This window comes from Schistocerca piceifrons, chromosome 2, assembly GCF_021461385.2.
Source record: "Schistocerca piceifrons isolate TAMUIC-IGC-003096 chromosome 2, iqSchPice1.1, whole genome shotgun sequence".
Classification (NCBI taxonomy): Eukaryota; Metazoa; Arthropoda; class Insecta; order Orthoptera; family Acrididae; genus Schistocerca; species Schistocerca piceifrons.
In genome coordinates, this window is record NC_060139.1 from 10,419,046 (window position 1) to 10,430,746 (window position 11,701).

An 11,701-nucleotide genomic window follows, 5' to 3' on the forward strand; every position below is an offset into this window, starting at 1 on the left:
ATACGTTTGTCACGGGACACTCGGCGAGTAGACTTGATAGAGTGTACGTGACACGAGCTCTACGGACGACGATACTGGATGCCGAAATCTGGCCAGCGGCTTTTACGGATCATATGGCGTACGTCTGTACGATTTCACTAACGCGTCAGAAGATATGGCGGAGTAAAGGTCACTGGAAAATGAATTGTGCACTTTTACGTGACACTGAATGTCACCGGTCGATAGAGGGCGGCCTGGGAGACCTGCGTTCACCGCCAACGAGCATACACCTCGGTTCTCCAGTGGTGGATTAAATGCGCAAAACCAACGTTACGGAAAACGTTGATACGATACGGACAGGACAAATCGCAGTGGAACCTCACAACGGCTGATTTTTATTTTACAGCCCTGAGGGAGCTGATGACCCAACAACCATCGCCGGAAAGGCACACGGCCATGCGCAGGATAAAAGCCAAGTTATTACAGCTGACGAGACTAAGAATGGAAGGTATAATGGTCCGGGCGAGATTGGCGGACACAGTTGCTGCCGAAACCCCCTCCATGCACCACGTGGTACGTGAACGCCAACGACGACGCAGGACATTGATCAGGGAACTAATCTCTGAAACTGGCCAGCAAGTTGTGCACCAGCGTGATATTGCGCATGTGTTTACCGACTATTTCCGCCAGTTATATGGACCTGTACATGTGAACCACGAGACACTACATGATATCATCTCGGAAATGCCAGATAGAGGACCACCACTGGATGCAGAGACTTTCATCACAGCGATAACAGAGGACGAGCTGACGGCTGCAATTGCCAGGGGGGCTCCGAACAAGTCCCCAGGACAGGACGGCTTCCCAATTGAATTTTACCGCGCCTTTGCATACCTCATGGGACGGACCTGGATTCAGATGTACAACGATCTCCTGTTACCGCAGACTGAGATACCTGCCGAATTCACGGAGGGTATCATCATCCCAATACCCAAACCACGCGGTGGCAGAAATCCAGGAGATTATAGACCACTCACTCTCTTGAACTGCGACTATAAGATTTTCGCGCGCATCCTTGGGGCTCGCCTGCGGTCTTCGCTTTCTTATAGACTCCTCATAGCTCAAACTTGCCTCGGCGGTAAGAGCAACGTACGGCGCTCAGTGACTACCGAGATATCATCGCATTAGCAGCGGCATGCCGACTGCGTGGAGCACTCGTCGCTATTGACTTCGATCATGCGTTCGACAGAGTGGATCATACCTTTTTGCATGCGGTGATGGGCAGATTGGGAATCCCACAGGCCTTCATCCTAGTGATCATGCGACTGTTACACGGCGTACGATCAAAGGTCTCGGTGAATGGGCGGGGCACTGACTACATTGTTATTTCAAGGTCAGTTCGTCAAGGTTGCCCCCTTTCGATATTTTTGTATGCAATGGCTTTGGAACCCTGTCTATATGGTCTCCGAAGACGGTTGGAGAGAGTCCCGTTGCCACAACTGACCTTTCATTGCCGCGTTTATGCTGACGATGTGATGCTGGTGGCACGGACAGGCGAAGAAGTACGTACGGCGTTGGATACAGCGATACGGGATGGCGGCAGGAAGCGTGCTTAATCTACAAAAATCACGCTGCATGAATGTCGGTCGAGGATTACAGCCGGGGGAGGAAGGCCCGCTCATCTTAGTTAAGACCATAAAATGCCTAGGTATTACGTTCCACACGGATGTGCAGCGGACAGCAGCGGATAACTACCGACGCATATTGAAGCTGATGCGGACAATGGTGCTGTTACAGAAATTAAGAGCGTTGGATATGATTCAGAGGGTGACCTATGTTAACGTATACCTAGCACCGAGACTCACTCACGTAGCGCATGTCCTGCCTTTAACGCGCACAATGGCATCACGGATACAAGCAACTTTCGGAACCTACGTGAGTGTGGGACACCTGTTTAAGATCCGATACACAACGCTTACGCTACCACGTGGAGAGGGTGGACTTGGTCTAGTGAGCGTACATGAAAAGGCACGGGCGTTATTTGTCAGTACGATTTTCCGACAGTGGCGCGGTCAATTTCGCAATATCTCGGGTGCGTTAGCCGATGTACTAGCGCCCACTTCAATGCTGTCCCCAGTCGATGTGGGCCATATTTCACCGAAGCTGTCACATTTCAAGTCTTTTTTTTTTTGGAGCTTAGCTATGTCAGAGATTCCTTCCCAACAACACGACTACCGACGACGCGAGACGTATACCAACTCTTACTGCGCCGGTGCCCCAGGAATACCCTGGAAAAGAAGTACCCAGACAAGAACTGGCGACAGATATGGCGCGTTATACGGAACGTTTACCTCCCAACGTCGGTACGCTCAACATGGTATGTGGTGATAAATAGGAAGTTCGCAACGAATCAACGGTGGCACGCGATTCATTTGGCAGACACTCCACTATGTTTAGGCTGCGCAACAGTGGACACTGATGAACATCGTTTAGCATGTAGTGGGACGGCTCCAGTGTGGCACTTGGCACAACAGATATTGGCGTTCCTGTTACGCTCCACCCCTCACACAATTTCATCAGACACACTTTTTTTCCCCCAAGAATCTTATTTCCCGGTCCAAAAAACCAATGCAGTGACATGGGTGCGGGGAATGGTGGTGCCGGCCGCGGTGGCCTAGCGGTTCTGGCGCTGCAGTCCGGAACCGCGGGACTGCTACGGTCGCAGGTTTGAATCCTGCCTCGGGCATGGGTGTGTGTCATGTCCTTAGGTTAGTTAGGTTTAAGTAGTTCTAAGTTCTAGGGGACTTATGACCTAAGATGTTGAGTCCCATAGTGCTCAGAGCCATTTGAACCATTTTTTTTGGAATGGTGGTGGGCTACGTGTATAACGAATCGGAAAAGGACAAAATTGATTTTTGGCATTTTCTCCTGGATGGACACACGAAGCTGCAACAGCATAAGAAATATAGGCAAGACTTCGCTAATTACTTGCGACTTACATTCACCGACCCGCTGGCCAGATGGGGTGTGACAGGTGAGAGATGAGATAGACGAAGAAGCCGAGATAGACATCGATCACACTTACGGACCCTTGGTTAATTTCGGGAAGACGACCCAGTCTTACACCAACGTCTGGAGAACGAGTCGATAGATGGCTCTCTTGCTCTATCGAACGTCGGGTCGTGAGCAGGTGTCGCCCCCGACACGAATTTCATTTCATTGCTACAGGAGCATGTTTCTTTTGTATTTGTACTATCCGCAATGTCTTCATGTCTTTCATTTGGGCATTTTCAGTTTTATTCATTTCCTTAATTAATTAATTTTCTAATTAGCCACTATTTGTCAACATATGGGCTTTGTGGACACTATTTATGCGATAGTACAACAACATGTATGTCAGCAAAGGTGGTAAGCCTGACATTGGATACAAAAAAAAAAAAAAAAAAAAAAAAAAAAAAAAAAAAAAAAAAAAAAAAAAGGATGGTAGAGCACTTGCCCGCGAAAAAAAAAAAAAAAAAAAAAAAAGTTGTAGAGCGCTTACCCGCGAAAGGCAAAGGTCCCGAGTTCGAGTCTCGGTCCGGCACACAGTTTTAATCTGCCACGAAGTTTCTTCACTCAGTACTATATTTCCCTTTTCATCTTCGTCTACATCGTCTTTCATTTCTATGACACTGCCTTCAGTTTCATCTCTCTCGCATAGTTCTCTAGATTTCTACTAGGCCTTGTCCTTTTACCTATTTGATCTTCTGCTGGCTTCACTATTTCATCTCTTAAAGCTATCTACTCGTCTTCTACCGTATTCCTTTCCCTCGTTCTAGTCAACCGTTTTCTAATGCTCCCTCTGAAACTCTGAACAACCTTTGGTTCTTTCAACTTATCCACCTCCCATCTCCTTAATTTTCTACCTTTTCGCAATTTCTTCAGTTTTAATCTACCAATAAAATGTGGTCATAGTCCATATCTGTTCCTGCCCCCTGAAAAATTTAAAATATGGTTTCAAAATCTTTGTCATAGCACTATATAACACCGTCCGGTGCCTCTAGATCTCTTCCACGTACACAACATTCTTTCACGATTCTTAAATAATGCTCTTCTCAAAATTCTAGAAGGCGCCTTCCTCTTTCATTCGTTTCCCCCATTCCATATTCACCTATTATTTTTCCTTTTTTTTCTTTTCCGATCTATCGCGTTCCAGTCTCCCATTACATTTAAATTTCCGTCTCTCTCATCATAGTTTTCTTCAATCTTTTCATCATCTACGGAGCTAGATGTCATATAAATTGTACTAATGTTGCAGGTGTGGGCTTCGCGTCTATCCTGGCTGCGATTATGCTTTCGCTATGCTGTTCATAGGAGCATATTCGAATTCCTACTTTCTTGTTTATTATTAAACCTTCGCTATGCTGTTCATAGCAGCATATTCAAATTCCTACTTTCTTGTTTATTACTAAACCCAGTCCTGCACTACCCCGAAGTGGTTTTCTATTTTTAATCTTGTATTCACCTGATCAGAGCCCTGTTTCTCCAAACACCGATCTCCACTAATTATTACTACATCTGGCTTCAGTCTATCCATTTACCTCTTTAAATTTTCCAATCTACCTCCCCTATTAAGGAATCAAACATTCCACGCTCCGATCCGCAGAACGCCAGTTTTGTTTCTCCTGATGACCACATCCTCTTGAGTAGTTCCCACCCGGAGATCCGAACGGGGAGCTATTTTGCATGCGGAAAATTTTTTCCCAAGTGATGCCATTATCATTTAGTTGAGCTGCATGTCCTCGGGGAAAATTACGGCTACAGTTTCCCCTTGCTTCCAGCCGTTCACAGTACCAGCACAACAAGGCCGTTTTAGTTGATGTTAGAGCGCCAGATCAATCTTCCGAAATGTTACTCCTGCAACTACTAAAAAGGCTGCTGCCCCTGTTCAGGAACCACAGGTTTCTCTGACCTCTCGACGTATGTCCTTTCGCTGTGATTGCACTATGTTTTACAGCTATCTGTTATATCCTAGCCAGTAATGCCACCCGAGCCCGCTGCCAAAAGGTTGGCAGCATCAAAGTCCGGACGCCGTCCGCATAAGCAGCGCCAGCGATACAGGAAATCGCCGCAAGTCTGCGCGCGCCACCGCTGGCTTCTGGCTTCTTAAGCGCTGGAGTCGCGAGCGCTAGGACAGTTCTGTATTCGCCGCTCAGTTGTATACTCGCCACCGAATTGTGTACTTGCTAGTCAGTTGTGTGTTCATCGCAGCAGAGTTGTTGTTTGTCGTCAGCCGACGCTGACCTAGCCGCTCCGACTCGAACTAGACAGATTTCTGTAGACACGGAGTTCACTACTGTATTTCTGTATCTTCGTAATAAAGATAAGTACCGACTTTTATTTAATCAGAGTGTTTGGGTTTTCATCTTTCTGTTCACTGTTCCAGCGGACCGGTCGGCCCGCTATTAAAAGTGTGGCGGTGACTTCGTAAGCCATTTCTACAGCCAAGTGTTTGTCGCTACGAACACCGCCACAAAACTGGCGACGAGGTCTTCCGAACTCGTGTGCAGGGCTGGTTCAACTTGTTCTTGTTATACTAATTATAGAGAGAAAATTTTGGGGGCTGGTTTAATTTGTGTTCACTATGTCTGCCGAATTACAACAGTTGATCTTGTTACAGAGTCAGCAAATACAAAGTCTGGTGGAAGCAATCGCCAAACAAGCGGCTAATCCTCCAACACAAAAGGAACAAGCACAGGCAGCACCACCTTTCCGTGCATTTGATGCATCGAGAGAAGAATGGCGAGAATATTTAGCGCAGTTGCAGGCGCACATGACAGTCTACAAAATCACAGGTACTGAGCGGCAGCTTTATTTAATTTCCACTGCAGGCGTGGAAGTCTATCGACTACTTTGTAAGTTGTTCCCGGAATCCCAGCCAGAAGCTTTAGACTATGACGTTGTTGTTAACAAGCTTGCTGAGTATTTCGAGTCGCGAGTTCATGTGGCAGCAGCCAGATTCAAGTTCTTCAGATTAAAGAAACTGCCACATCAATCTAATAAACAGTGGTTAACAGATTTACGGGGCCTCACCCGTCAGTGCCGATTTAATTGTGTGTGTGGAGCTTCCTACAGTGATGTCATGCTACGAGACGCTATTACTCAAAACATTGCAGATTCTCGTATTCGTGCTGCTATCTTAAAGTTGCCTGACCCGTCATTAGAGACTGTGATGAACATCATTGAAGCCCAAGATACTTTTGACTATGCTGAGTGTGAGTTAGATCAGCCATGTATTTCTCAAATTGCCTGTGCTAAGCAAGTTATGTCACGCCCGCGGCCCCACCGGCAGAGTCAGACTGTAAACACTAGCCGGCCGCGTCATGTTAAACACATTCGTCAGCCGCGTGTGCAAAATGGTAAGAGTTAAGTCTTGCCCTAAGTGTGTTCTTGCTCATCCTCGTGAACGTTGCCCGTTAAGAAACGCGGTTTGTCACTTTTGTCAAAGGAAAGGACACATCCAGACTGTTTGTTTGCGTAAACGCAAGAACAATTCTAGTGCTGCCCAGCCCATGGATATTCATGTTCTTCAAAGCCAGCCCGCCCAGAAGGTCGCGTTTAAAGACTCTTCCACGGTTCTTGTGGGTAATAAACTTGTTCGCAGTAAGCCACCCACCCAGCCCTCTGCTATGCGACCCAAGCGTAATACAAACGCTGTAAAAAGTAATGTACAGACTGCAAGGGAAGCGGGAGTTGTTGTTCCACCCGCCCAACCCACGAGTTGTCGTAAGCAGCGAACACGCGCTAAACGCGCTGATTTTGTGTCTTCCGCCTCCACTGCGCCGATCCAGAGACAGTGTAATAAACTATTTGTGAAGCTACGCATCCAGGATAAGACCTTCAATTTTCAATTAGACACTGGTGCGTCTGTGACTCTCATAAATAGTGCTACGTATGCGGCTATCGGCCGCCCTAAACTTTCAGCGGCAAAACATTCTTTGGCTACTTATAGTGGAGAACAAATTCCTGTGTTAGGTGTATGTAGCGTGCCAGCCACATTCCATGGCAATACAAAAACAGTTTCATTCACAGTGCTCCGCGCTACAGACAGTGTAAACATTTTCGGATTAGACTGTTTTGACTTGTTTGGCCTGTCTATCCAAGACAATGTGTTGCAAATTAATTCTGTTGTTGTTCCTCAAGACAGCATAACCGATTTGTGTAAACGATACAGTGACATATTTAAAGACGAACTAGGTTGTGCTGCGAACTTTGCCGCTCATATTACGTTAAAAGATAATGCTCAGCCTCGATTTTGTCGTACTCGTCCAGTGCCTCACGCCCTCCGGGCACCTGTAGAAGATGAACTTCGTCGTTGGCAAAACAACGGTGTTATTCAACCCGTTTCAGCGAGCCAGTGGGCTTCTCCCTTAGTTATTATAAAGAAACCGGCTGGCAAGTTACGTTTGTGTGCTGATTTTAAGTCGACAGTTAATCCTCAGACTGTCATTGATTCTTTTCCTTTGCCTAGACCGGACGAGCTGATGGATAAGTTAGGGGAAGCTCGTTTCTTTTCCAAAATTGATCTCCGTGAAGCATATATGCAATTACCCCTCGACGAGCAATCACAACAGTATTTTGTCATAAACACGTCGTTGGGGTTGTTCCGTTTTCTGCGTTTGCCTTTTGGTTGTGCGTCAGCTCCAGCTGTTTTTCAGCGTTTTTTGTCACAACTTCTGGCTAATGTGCCATCGTGTTGCAACTATTTAGACGATATTGTTGTGTCCGGTCGGACGCCTGCTGAACATTTCCGTAATTTGGAGTGTTTGTTTACAGTGTTGTCTCGGGCAGGCCTACGTTGCAACGTCGATAAATGTTCATTTTTCCTTACGGAGATGGAGTATCTGGGACATGTTATTAATGCTCAAGGCATTCATCCCTCCCAGTCACATTTAGCAGCTATTCGTGATTTGCCCGCCCCTCGCAATCTGCATGAATTGCAAGCAGTTCTTGGCAAATTGACATATTATATTAGGTTTATACCTAATGCATCACAGATTGCTGCACCGTTGCATCGTCTCCGCCGTAAGAATGTTCCGTTTGTGTGGTCAGCTGATTGCCAATCAGCCTTTCAGCAGCTTAAAGAGGCTTTATTGAATGATCGTTGTCTGGTCCATTACGACCCTAACAAGCCTCTGGTGTTAGCTTGTGATGCCTCTTCTTTCGGCCTCGGTGCTGTGTTGTCTCACCGAGTCGGTAACACCGAACGTCCTATTGCGTTCGCATCTAAATTGCTAAACAAAGCTCAGTGTAATTATAGCCAATTGGACAAGGAAGCGTTGGCTATTGTGTTCGGTGTCACAAAATTCCATCACTACCTCTATGGTAGACCATTCTATTTAGTAACAGATCACAAGCCCCTGACGTCACTGTTTCATCCGTCTAAACCAGTTCCTCAGCGGACAGCTCAGAGACTACAACGTTGGGCTCTTTTGTTATCACAATACCGGTATGAGATACTGTATCGCCCTACAGCTCAGCATGCAAACGCTGACGCGCTTTCTAGATTGCCGATTGCTGCGGATGATGTCTTCGATTCCTCTGACGACTCTTGCCATCAGATTGACGCCGATGAGCATCAATCCCTCCGGGATTTTCCGATTGATTATCGTCAAGTGGCACGTGAGACAGCTACGGATCCTCATCTGAGTTTACTATTACGTTTTGTTCAACGTGGTTGGCCGTCCAAGGCAAAGGACATATCGGATCCTGTGGTTCGTCGCTATTATCCGCAACGTCATCTGTTGTCTGTTTCGCACGGAGTTTTGCTGTTACGCACCGAGAATGACCAGCTTCGTGTAGTGGTTCCCCAAGTGCTCCAATCCAAGGTCCTCGACTTGTTGCACCAAGGTCATTGGGGAGTGGTCCGCACCAAGCAGCTTGCCCGCCGTCATTGTACATGGATCGGCATTGATAAGCAGATTACGCAGATGTCTACAGATTGTTCGACGTGTGCCGAACACCAAGCTGCTCCGCCTCAACGCTATTTTGAGTGGGCACGCCCTGCCGGTCCCTGGCAGCGAGTACATATTGATTTCGCTGGTCCATATTGGAATTCTCGTTGGCTCATCGTGATAGATGCATTTAGTAATTTTCCGTTTGTTGTGCCCATGCAGTCTACAACGTCTGCATAAACTATACAGGCGTTGACTTCAATTTTTTGTATTGAGGGTCTTCCAGAAGTTTTAGTGTCTGACAATGGTCCACAATTTACCTCTGCTGAATTTGAAAGTTTTTGTTCTGCCAATGGCATTCGCCATGTTCTTACTCCGCCGTTCCACCCTCAATCGAATGGTGCAGCGGAACGTATTGTACGCACATTCAAGGATCATATGGACCGCCTTCGTGCTACGCACTCTCGTCAGCAGGCCCTCATCACGTTCCTGTCGTCGTACCGGACCACGCCACGCGACGGCCCTTCGCCTGCGGAGCTTCTCCACGGCCGTCGTCATCGCACCCTACTACGGTTGCTGCACCCCCCGGATCGACCCGCCGCTTCTGAGCATCGCACGCGTTTTCAGCGCAACGACGCCGTTTTTTTCAGAGTTTATCACGGTCGCCGTCGTTGGGAACGTGGTACCGTGATAAGTGTCCAGGGTCGCGGTTTTTATACAGTTCAAGGTGCTACTGGGGTGCACAGGCGGCATCAGAACCAGTTGCGTCGCGCTAGCCGCCCGGATTCTGCCGCTCGTTCTTTGTCCACAGATTTGGTCCGCGGCGGGTTCCAGCCGCGCCTTCCAACTTCGCTGCCGCCCCCAGGGCAGCAGCAGCAGCCGTCGCCGCTACCACGCCGACAGCCCGTCCCGTTGATGCCTCCCGCGCAGCTTCCTCCGGGAGCGCCCCAGGTGGTCGCTCCGGCGCCTCCGGTCCCTCTTCAGTCGCCACCGCCTTCGGAGCTGATGGACGTCGACCCCTCAGCCGGGCCGCCTTCCCAAGCGGTGGCTGTGCAGCCTGTCCTGCAGCCGCTTTCCTTGGGCACCCCCAAGGAGTCTGACACCGCAGCGCCTTGTCCGGCGCCCACTCAGCAGCCGTCGACGCAGCGTCAGGAGACGCTGCCTCTCTTCGTGGGTCCCGGCGCCCCGTCGCGTCCAGTACCAGAAGCTGCGCCCGTGGTCACAGGCGTGCACCCTGACCTCGGTTTTCAGTCGGTGTTTCCCGAGGCCCCGCGCGGCCAATGCTGGGGTGCGGACCGGGGACTGCCACCGACAACAGTCTCCGAACCGGTCTCTTCTGCTACGCCTGCGGCCAGACCCCTCCCCCGCCGTTGACGCTCGCCACGTCATTATTCAACGACGGTGCGGCGATTTGGGGGGGAGGAATGTTATATCCTAGATAGTAATGCCACCCGAGCCCGCTGCCAAAAGGTTGGCAGCATCAAAGTCCGGACGCCGTCCGCATAAGCAGCGCCAGCGATACAGGAAATCGCCGCAAGTCTGCGCGCGCCACCGCTGGCTTCTGGCTTCTTAAGCGCTGGAGTCGCGAGCGCTAGGACAGTTCTGTATTCGCCGCTCAGTTGTATACTCGCCACCGAATTGTGTACTTGCTAGTCAGTTGTGTGTTCATCGCAGCAGAGTTGTTGTTTGTCGTCAGCCGACGCTGACCTAGCCGCTCCGACTCGAACTAGACAGATTTCTGTAGACACGGAGTTCACTACTGTATTTCTGTATCTTCGTAATAAAGATAAGTACCGACTTTTATTTAATCAGAGTGTTTGGGTTTTCATCTTTCTGTTCACTGTTCCAGCGGACCGGTCGGCCCGCTATTAAGTGTGGCGGTGACTTCGTAAGCCATTTCTACAGCCAAGTGTTTGTCGCTACGAACACCGCCACAAAACTATCAGTATCATTGAGACACGCAAGGGTCCATTATAACACTTATATCGATTGTAACTGTAATTATGAAGTGTGTGTTATTTGTTAGTTAAGGTCATTGATTTGTGACCGGAAATTTATAGTTCTGTAATGTATATACAGGCTGGTCCATTGATCGTGACCGGACCAAATATCTCACGAAATAAGTGTCAAACGAAAAAACTACAAAGTCCGAAACTTGTCTAGCTTGAAGGAGGACACCACATGGCACTATGGTTGGCTCGCTAGATGGCGCTGCCATAAGTCAAACGGATGTCAACTGCGTTTTTTGAAATAGGAACCCCCATTTATTATTACACATTCGTGTAATACGTAAAGAAATATGAATGTTTTTGTTGGACTACTTTTTTCGTTTTGATAGATGGCGCTGTAATTATCAAAAACATGTGGCTCACAATTTTAGACGAACAGTTGGTAAGAGGTAGGTAAAATACAGAACGCAGGTACGTTTGAACATTTTATTTCGGTTGTTCCAATGTGATACAAGTACCTTTGTGAACTTATCATTTCTGAGAACGCATGCCGTTACAGCGTAATTACCCGAAAATACCACATTAATGCAATAAATGCTCAAAATGATGTCCTCAACCTCAATGCATTAGGCAATACCTGTAACGACATTCCTTTCAACAGCGAGTAGTTCGCACATGCATTGACAATGCGCTGACGCATGTTGTTAGGCGTTGTCGGTGGATCACGATAGCAGATATCCTTCAGCTTTCCCCACAGAATGAAATCCGGTGACGTCAGATCCGGTTAACGTGCGGGCAATGGTATGGTGCTTCGACGACCAATCCACCTGTCATGAAATA